This window comes from Cimex lectularius, unplaced genomic scaffold (assembly GCF_000648675.2).
Source record: "Cimex lectularius strain Harlan isolate CLEC.00 unplaced genomic scaffold, Clec_2.1 scaffold251, whole genome shotgun sequence".
In the NCBI taxonomy this organism is placed as follows: domain Eukaryota; kingdom Metazoa; phylum Arthropoda; class Insecta; order Hemiptera; family Cimicidae; genus Cimex; species Cimex lectularius.
This window is the reverse complement of record NW_019394213.1, coordinates 946,413-961,985: the sequence shown is the minus strand read 5'-3', so window position 1 is coordinate 961,985 and position 15,573 is coordinate 946,413. Positions and strand designations below refer to the sequence as shown.

Genomic DNA, 15,573 nt, shown 5'->3' with positions numbered 1-15,573 from the left:
GCAAGCAAATTATCTTAAGTAATACAAAAGTTTATTAATTACAAAATTGGTTAAAGAACCAATCAATGATCTTTCATAAATAAATTTGCAACTCGCCAAACCTTAGAATAAAATATTGCATAATTTATTTTGTACCTTTAGGCGGTAAAATTATGGCACGAAATATATTCGAAATAAGTTCATTGTCCACGCATGTCTCCCAAATTTAAATATTATCAGTTGAGATTTAATTCTAGTGAATAACTAACAGTTTGATGATTTGTTTGTGTCATAAAAGTCTATATCTAATTAATAAACAACATATTTTATTTTAAATCTATTTTCACGAAGCCGGAATTCACGATCAAGACAATTCAAAAAAGTTATTTAAGGCCTTTTTTTTTTTTTTTTTTTTTTTTTTTTTTTTTTTTTTTTTTTTTTTTTTTTTTTTTTTTTTTTTTTTTTTTNAGAGAGAGAGAGAGAGAGAGAGAGAGAGAGAGAGAGAGAGAGAGAGAGAAGTTTAAAGGGTGATTCCGAAATAATATATACGCATAAAATAAAGAAGAAAATCATGCCTTCCCTGCTTATAACCCTGACCTTCGATAGGCTAATTAATTCGTAATTATCAGTGTGCAGACCAAACATTCCTATTTTTCGTTGATCCGGTTTTTTTTAGCCTACCAATCTTTTAGTAAATGATGAAAAGCATTCCTCGTGGTATTTTTAGAGCATGGTTGACTTGTAGGAATCTGCTTGGCAAGAACATGACTTGCACCCAAAAATCGATGCTAATAAACTTCTCCTTCGTCGTCTCTGAAGAAAATTGCCGAACGTTTTTTAAACAAGTTTAAAACTAAAACCTTCCTGGTAAAAATGAACTTTTAACTTGGATGATTCTATCGAAATTTGTGATTAAAAATGAGGTGCTTTATTTATGGCGAATTTCTTAACCCTGTGAAATTCACCGTTATTAATAATTTTATTGAAGGAAGTGTATACAAAAAAACACCACTTTTAACGGCTGCAAAGTCCCTAACGAGACATGTGCTAGATCCTCTTGACTGGAGACTTTAACGGTCGATCGTTCTTCTTTTAAGCACAGACTAAGGACTCGACTTTGTTTTATCCATTACCGTGCCTGTGGGTTCGCTGATGTGTAAACCCAACGCGAGCAGGTGCAAGTGCAACCTGCGTAAACTCGACTCACCCCAATGAGCTAAACAGTTGCATCAACGATGTACAATCGATTCTTGAACCGGACAGGTACAAAACAAAAAGATTTGACTAAAAAGGAACGGAAAAAGGAAACGGTTAATTTTCCATTTCAGCACTAAATAAACTATAGCAAATATATACGGCCAAAAGCTCAGTTGGCGCTAAATAACCTACACCACACTGATAGAAAATATAATATATAAGAAATTAAATGAATAGTGAAATATAATAAGGAAGGTTTTCTCTTCATTATAAAAAAAATCTTTTTATAAAGATTTTACCTGGTGAATATAACAATGTGAAACCATCTTACCTTCTTGCTGTTCTTCAATGTTAAGTGCAATTTCTTGTACATGAACGGGAAGTTGTCGAGAATGAACTACCTTCAACCCGGTCTGATATACTTTCGCATTACTCATCCTGATCTTGAATATAAACCGAGGCGCAAAAGCCATGAGAAAAAATTCCAATCCTTCGAACGCTCGACGTTAGGCCGATACGATCGGTAATAAGCGTTGTATGTTTTGTTCAGTAAAATTAATTAATGAAATAAGTTTTAATTAGAGTTGTTAGTCATTAGTCAGAGGGTTATTTTTTATGCAATTTACTAAGCTGAAACGTAATAGGTAAAAACATAATTAAAGATCGGCGAGGTGCCTCTTTCATTGCCGGACTTTAATTGACTTGAAGAATTAAAATTTATTAAAACAATAGGAACAGACATCAAAAGAGCTAGTTCAAACCACGGACAGACTAAAAACAGTATTAGTAAACGGGAAGAACAAACATGATCTATAAACAATAAAAATTCAGCACACAAGAGCTAAAACCTAGACACGATAAATAAACTAGAAAACAAAAGACATGATTACTAAATAAATCTAAAGGACATCTCAAAACAGGCTTTAAATGAGCAATAATAAACTATAGGATCCAAATAGCACCGACCAGAAGCCAGGACGGTAGGAACTAGAACCTGAGATGGCCATCCAAACTTGCTATAATTTTATCTTTATCCTTCCTTTCAGCAAGGGGGACCTGACGATGAATGTGTTCCTTCCTTCTGCAACACACAACAAAAGAGCTAGTTCAAACCACGGACAGACTAAAAACAGTATTAGTAAACGGGAAGAACAAACATGATCTACAAACAATAAAAATTCAGCACACAAGAGCTAAAACCTAGGCACGATAAATAAACTAGAAAACAAAAGACATGATTACTAAATAAATCTAAATGACATCTCAAAACAGAAATTAAATGAGCAATAATGAACTATAGGACACCAATATCACTTACCAGAACCCAGGGCGGTAGGAACTAGAACCTCAGATGGCCATCCAGACCCCTTGTAATTTTATCTTTATCCTTTCTTTAAGCAAGGGACCTGACATGAATGTGTTCCCTCCTTCTATCAGACTACCGTTTATCATGCAGACTACTTTTACTTTAACCTCAACCCTAATTTCCAATTATCACCTTGGGCTCCTGACCCAACAACCTCCTGAACACTCATGGGACCAAGACCTAATGTTTAATCCAGTATTTCTTTCAATAAATATACCAATAAACTTTAAAAGTGTCATTTCTATGTTCTTCATAAGTCAGACGAAGAAAAATCTTCATTCTTTGTCCAGGGTCTTCACGCATGAGAGCGACATCAATAATCCTGCACAGACAAATGAAATCAAACAAAACTTAAACACTTCTTTACCTTTTTTTCTCTATCCTGGATCTATAACATCAACAGACCTCAAAAGAGCTGATGCACACCACGGACAGACTAAAAACAGTTTTAGTAAACGACGGGAAGAACAGACGTGATCTACAAACAATAAAAATACATTAAATTCACTATTTTTTCGTGGTCTGCTTGACCAATTTTAATACCATTCAATTAATTAAGGTTTTAAGTTGAGATAAAAAAGTCAGTGTCACGAGCGGAATTCGAACCCACGACCTTCAGTTTGATACGCCGCTACTCTACCACTTGAGCTATCGTGACCTCGATCCACTCGGACACTAACTTCCCATCTCAACCAACTCAATAAAAATACAGCACACAACATCTAAAACCTAGGTACGATAAATAAACTAGAAAACAAAAGACATGATTAAAATAAATCTAAACGACATCTCAAAACAGGCATTAAATGAGCAAATAAACTATAGGATCCCAGTACACTGACCAGAAGACAGGAAGTTAGGAACTAGAACTTCAGATGGCCATCCAGACCTCTTATAATTTTATCTTTATCCTTCCTTTAAGCAAGAGACCTGACGTCGATTTCCCTTCTTTTGCAGACCGTCTATCATGCAGACTGATGTAAATTTGAACCTCAACCCTAATTTCTTCAACAACCTTCTGAACACTCATGGGACCAAGCCCCAATGTTTAGTCCAGTATTTCTTTCAAAAAATATACCAATAAACTTTAAAAGTGTCATTTCTATGTTCTTCATAAGTCCGACGAAGAAAAATCTTCATTCTTTGTCCAGCACCTATACAGGGTCTTCACTCAGCAGAGCGACATCAATAATCCTGGACAGACAAATGAAATCGAACAAAACTTAATACTTCTTTACCTCTTTCTCTGTATTGCTAAAGCCTTTTGACCTTAAACACGAAATTAATCATCAAACCTTCAAAAAGAGCCTTAGATTTGTGTTGATTGCGTATCAAATCCTTCGCTCTCGACCAAGCCCTAGTTTACGTTATCTTTAACTCCCCAGTTTGACTTTTGATCCAACAAAACTTTATCCATTTACACTCATTGTGTGCTTTCAACCCCATTAAAATAAAATTACATCTAGTGTTATTCTATTATTCTTATTATTTTTCAAGCCAACTACGCTAAAATTGCTATGTCCTGGCGTGCTAAGTAAAGTGGGTATGTATTTCAAGGTTTGATCCGGGGCTATTTTATCTGCTATTTGCAAAACCAATGAAACACTGCAATTTGCAAGTCACGCTGACGATTTTCATAGGCAGATAGTACTTCACAATTATTGATGGTTGGATATAAAGAGAAAACGGGCATATGGCCATTAAATGTAAATTATGTAGGTTCTAAAGTGCAACCTTGATAGACTTTTTAATAAAAGGTTTTATGACGAAGAAGATTAGCGTTCCAAGTTCATCGGTCATAAATGAAGAAAACAAGGGAAAAGATGATTTTGACTAATTATATCATGCGTTTTTCCCACGGAGGTGTTGGTTCTCACGTCGCTAGTGTCAAGGACGAATAACATCCAGAACCTCGATTTTCCTCCCTTTCACATGTGCGGATGAAATCGGACGCCCTTAAACGTGGGAGGGCATTATTATGCCCTACAGCCCCTTTCGGCATCATTTCCGGCCGGCGGTGGATAATTACGGAATTACGGCTATCCGTCATCCCAGTGAGTTCACCTGAGTCATACGGAAATGGCGGCTACCAAGACGCTTTCACGCTTTTAAAGGCGGCCTGTTATCCAACGGAAAAATATGACGACCTTACTTCAGAAACGGCAACTCGTGTCCACTATCTGGGGTATCGCCTTCTTCGAATGATAGATCATGGAAAATTAGAGATTTACATGCCATTTCCGTAGCCATAAACAACCTACAGACTGAGTTTTAGAAAGAAATTTATTCAGTTTAGACCTGAATGCTTGAGTCATCAAATCGTATCCGATTCCTGGCGAATAAATTTTCAAATGAACTTTCCATCCAGTTCGTTCTGGATTCTTCAACCATCTTCAATTATACACACATTAATAATTCTCACAAAAAAGCGAAACCATGCAGCTAGTACACAATAATTGTTCATCAAACGCATTTTTTTCTGAAAAAGTTTCTCACACATTTTTAAAATAGCTTGGTTGGGTGGATATTTGTTGCTACTTGTTGATTTTTAAGGGAATATTTTCATGCTGATCAGGGATATAAGCAGGGGAAGGCAGGATGCGTATTCCATTTACGCATATAATCTACTAAACACTATTGATCTTGACATGCTTACAGTGTAAAAACAAAAGAAATTATTAAACACGAAACAAAATAAGTAAGTAGATTGATTAAATCAAAGTTATAAGCAGGGGGAAGGAACGTGCTTTTTTCATTTATGCATACAATGTACTGAATAAATTATTCTTTTTATGTAAGGTATTGGTTGAGATAAAAAAGTCAATGTCAGGAGCGGGATTAGAACCCATGACCCTCGGCTAAACACGCAGCTGCTCTACCACTTGAGCTATCGTGACTTCCATCCTCTCGGACATCAACTCTCCACCTCAATCTACAACCGATAGAATTTTCCCTCTTTTTGCCGTATTTAGCTGAAGGTTGGGTTCGAATCCCGCTCGTCACACTGACTTGTTCATCTCAACCAAGACCTTACATAAAAAGAATAATTAATTGAAAGAATTAACTAGGTCAATTACCACTAAAAACGTAAATGTACTGAATAAAATTGATTCTTTGTGTAGTAGGTAGTGTACAAAGATGAATTATTAATTAGACCCAAAACTAAATTGGAAGTTAGGTTGTTGTCTAGATCAGGGGTGTGAGCACGGGGAGACAAGAAGCATTTCATATTTCTTATTGATTATTTTTTAAACAATCATTTAGTTTTTCTCATAAAACTATCGTGTTGTAGAGTACAGATCGCGAATCAATAGCCTTGCATCTGAAATTAGTTTTAGATGCCGCACACTTTATTGTTCCTTCAAAAGCAGTCATCTTTTTTTGCTTGTAATCACCCTAAATCCCGAACTCTTGGTATCTACTTACATTTATATTTCTTGAACTGTCTCTCTCCCTACTCTCTCTCTCTCTCTCTCTCTCTCTCTCTCTCTCTCTCTCTCTCTCACTCTCTCTCTCTTTCTGTCTCATTCTCTCTCACTCTCTCTCTCACTCACAGGTTCTATGTAAAGATATTTAATTTTTCGTGATGTTATCTTATCACATTATCTGCATTTTCCTATCTCTTCTCTATGTATTTTTCATTCTCTTTCATTTTTTGCGATTGTCATCTTATATATATACGTAAAGCCCTTAAATTTGACTGATAACAATTAGCCAAAATTCACTTGGTAAATCAACGTGTGGTGGTTTGCTGATAAATAGTCATTATACAAAATGAATATGACTGAAGATGACAATCGCAAAAAATGAAAGAAAAATATATATATATTTTTTTTTAGCAAAAATTAATTTGGTGTAATTTTCTAAGTTGTTGATTTACAAGGTACTAAGAGAATTTATGGAAAAATCTCTGTTCATCAAACCTAAATTAAGTAAAAATGCCTGTTGTACTTGTCAATAAAATAATATAAACTATTAGTAATTTTGTATATATATAATATCCTAAAAAAGTGAACTAGAGAAAAAGAGATCGAGGAAGAGAAGCAAAGGAAAAGTATTACATTGTGAGGGAGACAGAAAGAATGGGTTAAAAAGGAAAGAAAGAAATTGGAGAGAGAGAGAGAGAGAGAGAGAGAGAGAGAGAGAGAGAGAGAGAGAGAAAGAAAGAAAGAAAGAAGGGAATGAAGTGAGAGAGGCAAAGGAAAAGTAATACATTGTGAGGGAGACAGGAAGAATGGGTAAAAAGAGAGAGAGAGAGAGATAAAGAGAGAGAGAGAGTGATGGAGTGAGAGAGGCAAAGAAAAAGTAATACATTGTTAGAGAGAGGCAGAAAGAAAAGAAAAAAAGATTGACAGACAGAGAGAGAGAGAGAGAGAGAGAGAGAGAGAGAGAGAGAGAGAGAGAGAGAGAGAAAGTGAGAGAGAGGTAAATTCATAACGACCTGTCTAACTAATAATATTCTATAACGCTATTTGAAGTAAACAAATATTAAATTATTTAAATTGAAATAATTATTCTCCAGATTTTTCAAAACAAGTCAATCAACTGCTCACGATTGATATGTATAACTCAACAATAGAATATACTACGAGCGATATCCAATATCAAAGCATGTTACGCATAATGTTTCCGATTACCTATGTATTTATTTATTCTTTGACTCCATTTAACTTTATATTTCCGAAACAGCGAAATAGAATTGAAAAATATATAAAAAGTAAATCCCTTTGGTCGTCATTATTTATTTGACGTTTGCCTTTTTGTGTTGCACAGTTTCAATACTTTGAATGTTATTCAGCCAAAACAAATTAAATTCTTTATTGAAACAAAATTAATTTAAGTTTTCAGTAAAATACCATATGAATATCTGATTGAAGCATTAATTGGCTGAAGTGGATTTTAAGTTTGTAGAGTGAACCTTGTCGTTATTCTGCAGTTCCGTACTTAAATTACACTTGTAATTGTAGTAATTATTATATTTTTAATATACAGAGTGATGTCATAAATTAAAGGACAACTGTTGCCAATCTACATAATTGATTCACGCTTCTTTTCAAAGAAGATGGCCCTTTTCTACACACTTGTTCAGGATGGCATTATTTTCATGGATCGACGTCAATTATCTTGGAGTACGCAATTATTAGGATTACCAACTGACACCGTCAGGTGCCTACCATTCTTCGACAAATTACGTTATTGATGACTAACGTCGGTTTAATCGAATTATAACAAACAAAATATCCGTACTAAGACCTTGGGATAATAACCAACTGTAACATAGACATAGGGAGAAAGGTAGTGTTGAAATATAACCTATTTATTATATCTACGGTGATTTTACAGCCTTAAACACAGACATTAGGCACAATTTACACCTCTGTATTGCCTTTCCGGGAACGATAGCCATCTGGAGACTTTGAATATGTGGTTCAGCGATACGGAAGTCTGTGACTACCATATAGGCGTGGGCGTCCGTGAAGAGCTGGCGGTGGTGAAAGGTTTCGAACAATGGCAAGCTGACAGATTTCGATGGAGAAGTCGGACAACGCCTTGGATTACGCAAGCCATTTTGCCGATTAGAAACCGATAAGATGATTCGAAAAGGAACCCCTTTGTAACAAGGAGCCAGGTGAAATTGAAGAGAAGTCGACTCTACTTTTAAATAAGCATTTGACAAGATTCACATATAAAGAAAATTTGCAGTACTGCGATTTCAAAAAATACGTTCATACCAAAATTAAAAGTTGCACGTCATGATCGAAATTTGACTTTTAGATAACATTCAATGGTTCAGTTGGCTGAAGAAGGTGAATTTAATGTGGGAAAGTCCTCGGGAACTGGTTTCTCACATATTTATCATTAATTTGCACTTTGCTTATCGCTTAGTACATGTACAAAAGTTTAACGTTTGATAGTAATCCTGATTTTTTTATTTTAGTTCATTACATTGTCATAGTTACAGCGTAAAAAGTTTTTAGTTATTTGGAGTTTCGACAAGTAAGTATTGGATGAATGTTAAATATGAATAAATCTTAATTTCCATTGAGTGCTTAAATTCCATTCTTTATTTAACTCAAAGAAAAATCATTACTTTTATCAATTTTAAGTAAATTTTAAATATATTTAGTTATATTATGCATAATACACAAATTAGATCTTCCTAAAGTTTCTCTCTTTCTTTATCTCTTTCTCCCTTTCTCTCTCTCTCTTTATCTTTTTCTCATTTTCTATCTCATTTTATCTCTTTCTCCCTTTCTCCTTCAATCCGTCTCACCTTTTATCTTCTTAAATGTGTTTGCCGTTCATTATATCATCTTTTCTCTCTCCCTCTCTCTTTATCTCATTCTCTCTTTCTCAATCTCTCTCACTCTTACTCTATTTCTTTGTTCTTTTTTTCTTAATATCTCACCCTTAATCCCTATCACTTGGTATCTATTTACATTTGTCTTTCTTCTACTGCCTCTCTTTCTCCCTCTCTCTCTCTCTCTCTCTCCCTCCCCTTCTCTCCTTTTCTCTCTTTATAAATCTTCTTCAATCAGTCTCACCTTGTATCTTCTTAAATTTGTTCTTTCGTCACCATACCTCTCTGTCACATACATTCTCTTTTTTCCTTCCATTCTCTCTCCACCTCTCTTTATCTCGCTCTCTCTCTCACTCTTACTCTATCCCTTTGTCCCTTTTCTTCTTTATATCTCACCCTAAATCCCTATCTCTTGGTATCTGTTTACATTTATATTTGTTGTAATCTCTCACTCTCTCTCTCTCTCTCTCTCCCTTTCTGTTCCATTTCTTCTCTATACCATAGTCTCAAGCGCTACCACTTCGTATGTGTTTACATTTGTCTTTGTTTTAATGTGTCTGTCTATCTTTTTCACCATACTTACATTCTAGAATCTAGATCGTTACATTATTTTTTATGATTTACTACACACTTTCATCTTTTTCTGTAAAGCTCTTTCTTTTACATCTTTCTGTCTGTCCCTTTTATTTACTCTCTCCCTCTCCCTCTTCTTTTCTCCCTTTCTCTCTTCATATATCTTCTTCAATCAGTCTCATCTTGTATCTTCATAAATTTGTTCTTTCGTCGTAAAAATTCTCTTTTTTCCTTCTATTCTTTCCCCCTCTCTGTATCACCCTCTCCCTCACTCTTAGTTCCTTTTCTTTATATGTCACACTAAATCCCCAACTCTTGGTAACTGTCTCTCTCCCTACCTCCCTCCCTCCCTCTTCTCACTCTCTCTCTCTCTCTCTCTCTCTCTCTCTCTCTCTCTCTCTCTTTCTCTCTCCCCCTGTTCCTTTCCTTCTCTATACCTAATTTCAAGCCCTACCACTTCGTATCTGTTTACATCTGTCTCCTTTTTTACTGTGTCTGTCTATCTTTTTCACCAAACTCACATTCTAGATCGTTATATTATTTTTTAAGATTTACTATACACTTTCACCTTTTTCTGTAAGCTCTTTTATTTACTTTTGCATATTTCTGTGTGTCTCTTTTATTTACTCTCTCTCTTTCTCTCCTTTCTCTCTCTCTCTCTCTCTCTCTCTCTCTCTCTCTCTCTCTCTCTCTCAGTTTCTTTCCGTCTCTATACCTTACCCTCAAGCCCTATCACTTCGTATCTGCTTACATTTGTCTTTGTTTTACTTTATCTACTTTTTTCACCATACATTCTAGGTCGTTGTATTATTTTTTTACGATTTATTATACACTTTCATCTTTTTCTGTATTTTTTTTACGATTTATTATACACTTTCATCTTTTTCTATAATGCTCTTTCTTTTACATCTTTCTGTCTGTTCCTTTTATTTACTCTCTCTCTCTCTCTCTCTCTCTCTCTCTCTCTTTCCCTCCCTTACCTTCTCTATACCTTACCCTCAAGCCCTATCATTTCGTATCTGCTTACATTTGTCTTTGTTTTACTGTGTCTATTTTTTCACCATACATTCTAGATCGTTATATTATTTTTTACGAGTTATACACTTTTATCTTTTTCTGTAAAGCTTTCTTTCTTGCTCTCTCTCTCTCTCTCTCTCTCTCTTTCTATTGTCTGTGTGTGTGTATATATACACCTATCTATCATTGGCTCTATTTATCTTTTTCTATTTATCTATTGTCTCTCGGTTCTTCTCTTACTTTTGCCCTTTGCCTCTGTATGCTTTAGCCTTACTCACAAACGCTTTTCTTTAGATCTTTCTATTTTTGTTGTTCTAAATTAAATAAAAGTTAATTATAAACATTTCAATTGAGCATATACAGAATTTAAAAATACGGCATCACCGTTCGACGTTTCAGCTTGGAATGTATCTGTTATTTTTATCGTCTCGATCCGACTCGGAAGGCGATTTCTTCCGTTACGACCGTCACGAAGTGATACCCTCCTCAAATTTCGCTTCGGTGGATATTTCAAATATATATTCCTTACGAGGCTCTAACTATTCGCCAAGTATAAAATGGTACAATGATAGGGTGTTAAACTGTCATTTGTACATAAAACGTCCGTAAAAGTAAAACCATAATCTACATAATACCCGTTAATGTATTAGCCGCGCCCTACATTCCGCGGTTATTTAATAATAAAAAAAACTTAAATTAATTTAATCATTTACGTGGCGTGACCGAGTTATGCTGTCTAGCAATTTCATAATCGTACATTGTTCCACAACAGCTTTCAACTGAAGCATTGCGGTATCTCACTTGCATAATTCAATCCAATTAAGTCTGATAATCATAACGCTCTGAGGACCATTTCTTCAAATATAAAAAATAAAATGTATTTAAAAGAATTTCGTTTTATGGTGATAGTCCATAATGAGTCAAATATTGGCAAACACCGTGTAATGCGCAAGGTGGTTTTTTTTGTGATCATTTATCAACGACGATCTGTTGGAAAATGTCCAGAAAAGTGTCCTTTATTTCCAAAATCGTCGTAAATCAATCAATTCCAACCCGTATCGTTTCCGAACGGCCGATAATTGGCAATACAGTTACATTTTGTTTAAGGGAGTCGTTGGTTATCAGAGTATGAAGATGGAATCTCTTCGAGCTCACACGCCGTCATGCTCTGATACAAGATGCCGCTACTCAGGACAAAGAAACTGCTCAGATACCGAAAATGAATATCCAAAGGCGAGAAATTTCTCCGGTACCGTTTCCAGTCGAATTTGTATCAAACGAGCTGTTTACACTAGAACTAGGAACCGGCACGGAAGGACGACGGACATTCATAAACCAGACCAGTCAAAAGAAGCCAAGCAATTGTGAAAATAGCGCATCTGGTTTTATTTATGTTAATTTTTAACTTAGATCTGGTATAAAAACGTTTTTTCTTTGCATGTGCCATAATATTATCGGCAATCGCACTAATCCTCCAAGAGGAACAGTAGAGCACAATGTCGTTAGCATAAATGAAATTTGACAAGATGGAGGTTTCGGCAGTGCTTTTCGAAAAATAAAAACAAGCTCCCAGGATAGGCACTTGAAAGACATTCTATTTAATAGTGAAAGAAGAAAAAGAGTTATGAAGGATAAGAAGAAAATACGTCATTTTATGTTTGGAATACTGGAAGCAACAGTCTACATACTGTAAACAATTAAATTCACTAATTTCCTGGTCCGCTTGACCAATTACTATATTACAATTAATTAAGGTTTTTAGTTGAGATAAAAAAGTAAATGGCACGAGCGGGATTCGAACCCACGATCTTCGGCTTGATACGCCGCTGCTCTACCACTTGAGCTATCGTGACCTCGATCCACTCGGACACCAACCTCCCATCACAACCGCACCTTTTGAATTTTCCCTCCTTTTTGCCATTTTTCAAATGTGTAATCGGATTGGATTCTCGACGACAATTGATTGAATTGGCCACGGAGAGCTTTAGTGAAGTATACTTCATTTTAAATCATTAAATTCACTAATTTCGTGGTCCGCTTGACTAATTACTATATTACTATTAAATTCAAAGCCAGGGTGGAAGCCGATGGTATTCTATCCTTATTGTTATCACCTTTTCACTGAATCTTACTCAATCAACAAATTAAATTTTAAAAGACCTCTAGCTCGAAAAAGGTTCGATAGGTTTGTCAAGTATGTTGTTATATTTCACTTTTGAATCTGTCCATGAATTCGGAAAGTAGGTTAAAACATGGCGTTAAAAAAGTAGGTTAATAAAAACAATGCTTATTTTGGAAGATTCTTAAGTAATTAGTTTTAAGTAATTAAGGTTTTGGTTGAGATAAACCAGTCAGTGTCACAAGCGATATTCGAACCCACGACCTTTGGCTCAATTCGCCGCTGCTCTACCACTTTTTTTTATTATCTCCTGCGGAAGGAGGTAGGGCAAACGATCTCGCTTCAGACACAAAGCCCGCTGTATATAATTTAAATGACTCCTCAACGTCATTTAAATTATAAATCGTATAAAAAATCGTCTAAATTTACTTTTTAGAGGAACATCTCCTCTATTGAGTATACCGTTCCAGGTTATATTCAATCCTTGTTAGGCACAAAGGTCCAAAGCCTAATTCCAAATGAAGAAAATAATTTGGTGTGTGTATAATGGGGAGCGCCAAACAACTTCTTAATAAATAAACAAAGAAGTTTTTCTACCACTTTATACTGATGGTACATAACACATCACAGCCCTAGAGACGGAATAAAAAACTTTAAATTTACTTTTGAGAGGAACATCTCCTCTGTTGAGTATACCGTTCCAGGTTATATTCAATCCTTGTTTAGCAACCCTAAGTTTATGGCCAAATGCATATTGACGGAAAGTAGAGGAATCAACGTTACATCTAAATATTTGTACTCTTTTACTACCTCTATTCTTTCATTTTCTAAAAACCATCGTTCATTCTTTGATGGTTTACCGCCATTTCTAAACACCATAATCTTAGTTTTATTCAAATTTACTGACAAATTCCACATTCGGCAGCATTCTCCCAACCTGTTTAACATCTTTTGAAGTTGAACCGGTTCAGTACTCATCAAAATTACATCATCTGAATACATTAAACAGTTTACATTTGATGCTCCGACAAACAGACCTACACCCAAAAACTCGGGTAAATCGTTAATAAACAGCGAGAACAGAAGAGGGGAAAGCAGACAGCCCTTCCTTACACCTACTCTAGTTTCAAAGGTACTTGTGACCTCTCCCCTACACCACACTGCACTCTGTCCCGTTATACAACGATTTTAATACCTCGATAAACGACTATCGCCCCACTACTGATTATTTAGCTGATTATAAAACAGTTCCATTTAACTCACGGTTTCCGTGTCAATTTCCACTAATTACACCGGAATTCATCCAATAAAATTTGCAGAAATGTGTTCAAACACTCCACCACAACAATGTGTAAATTTTCACCGAAACAACGACTTTGTACAGACAGGTAAAACAACCTTTCGCTGCCAATGCTCAGAGTCAATCCCATTATTTAATATATCCGTTTATTTAAGTTTTTTTCTAGCTGCCAGGGGACGCTAATATCCCAGTTACTTCCTTGAGTTTTATTTATTTAGAAATCGTGAGATGCGGTCTGGTGTGATGAAGGTTTCGGAAAAACATTTTCTTTATCGTGCCAACGTTTCGATCTTTATTGAGATCATCTTCAGGGCTTAAAGTGCTTGTCTTCTCTGTAATTGTGCCATTCTTGCGTGTCGTGTCGAGAGGGCCTAATCACCACACACTTGAGTTTTATTCTGTTTAACTGATGATTGTAGTTTTGGTGAAGGTTCTTTAATCATAATTTCATAAATTTTCTATGTCTACCACTCTGTAGTACCACTTTTCTGCTTGTTTTTGGGAACCCATTCTGAAATGTAGAATTCTGTATTTGATCTCCTTATCCCAAATATAGATAAGGGCCTTGCAGATCCTCCTCTGGTCAGTTTGTCAGCTTTTTCATTCTTATATATTCTTACACCCAAGATGCTATGTTTTCTTAGGTTTTGGAGAATTTTAAATACATTCGACTATTTTATAATGGAGAATAATGTTTGGCTGTGTGAAAGTACGAAGACTTTTGTCAGTAATGTTTTCTATTTCTGATGTGAATTTCCCTAAAACTGTACAAACACTACTTGTTGAGATAGAAACGTTGATGTGTCGGGGATCGAGGTCACTGTAGCTCAGGAGGTTAGAGCTTCTTACATTTACGAAGACCGTTGGTTCGAATCACATCCGTTGATTTTTATCTAAAGTCTCGGATTCATAAATAAATTATTACAGAATAGAACTGAAAGCGATAAATTATCAATATTTTATTTCTTTAATGACTTTTGTGTTTTCCCAGATTTTGGATGCATTCACTGACTATTTCAGTCATCATTCGTCAGACTGTTCTTGTGTGAAAGACATTTCTCTGAGAAACTGAGTTAATGGTGTTTCTTTGTTGGTTACATCGGCCTAGGAATTTGTCTTCACCGGATGAAGGCTAGCTAAATAAAGACTTTGGGTTATTTTTGAAAGAAAGATAAGAAACACGCCCTGGCATGGCTTTATTTCCTATCAAAATATATCTTTATTTCCTTCGATGGTGGTACACCCCAAGTCGAGATAATCGTGCAAAGACAAGCTACAGGAGAGAGCACGTCTTGTCGGGCCAACAGTACTTTTCGAATTTTTATCCCGGCCGGATTAATTCCGATGCTGTTCTTATGAAAAGGCCCAATCTCTCCGATCTACAAACAATGAACCAGGCGGATCTCCGGGGGAGTAAAAGAAAATATCAAAACGCGCCAACGACCGTCTTTTCGTGACTTTCTCCCCCTCGATTTTACATAACGGTGCACACTCCTGAGGGTCGGTACAATTAGAGAAAAACGGCCCGATTCGGCACGAGCGACTTGTGTTTCGACGGGACCGAAAGTTCACCAGTATCTTCGGGCGTCTCCTCGGTTAATTCACGACAGCCGGCCTTGATAACGGTTGCAGAACACGTTCGAGTCAACCTCCGGCATTTGCGTGTGTTGTTCTTCAAGAATGAACTGAGAACGACAAAGAATTCTACTGAAGTTGTCGCT

General features: G+C 35.8%; 1 protein-coding gene across 1 annotated transcript in view; it reads left to right on the top strand.

Annotated features, from left to right (window-relative positions):
• The window catches only part of LOC106664400 (protocadherin Fat 4), a 126,261-nt gene that overhangs the window by 3,965 nt on the left and 106,723 nt on the right, over positions 1-15,573 (top strand). The window lies entirely within an intron of this gene.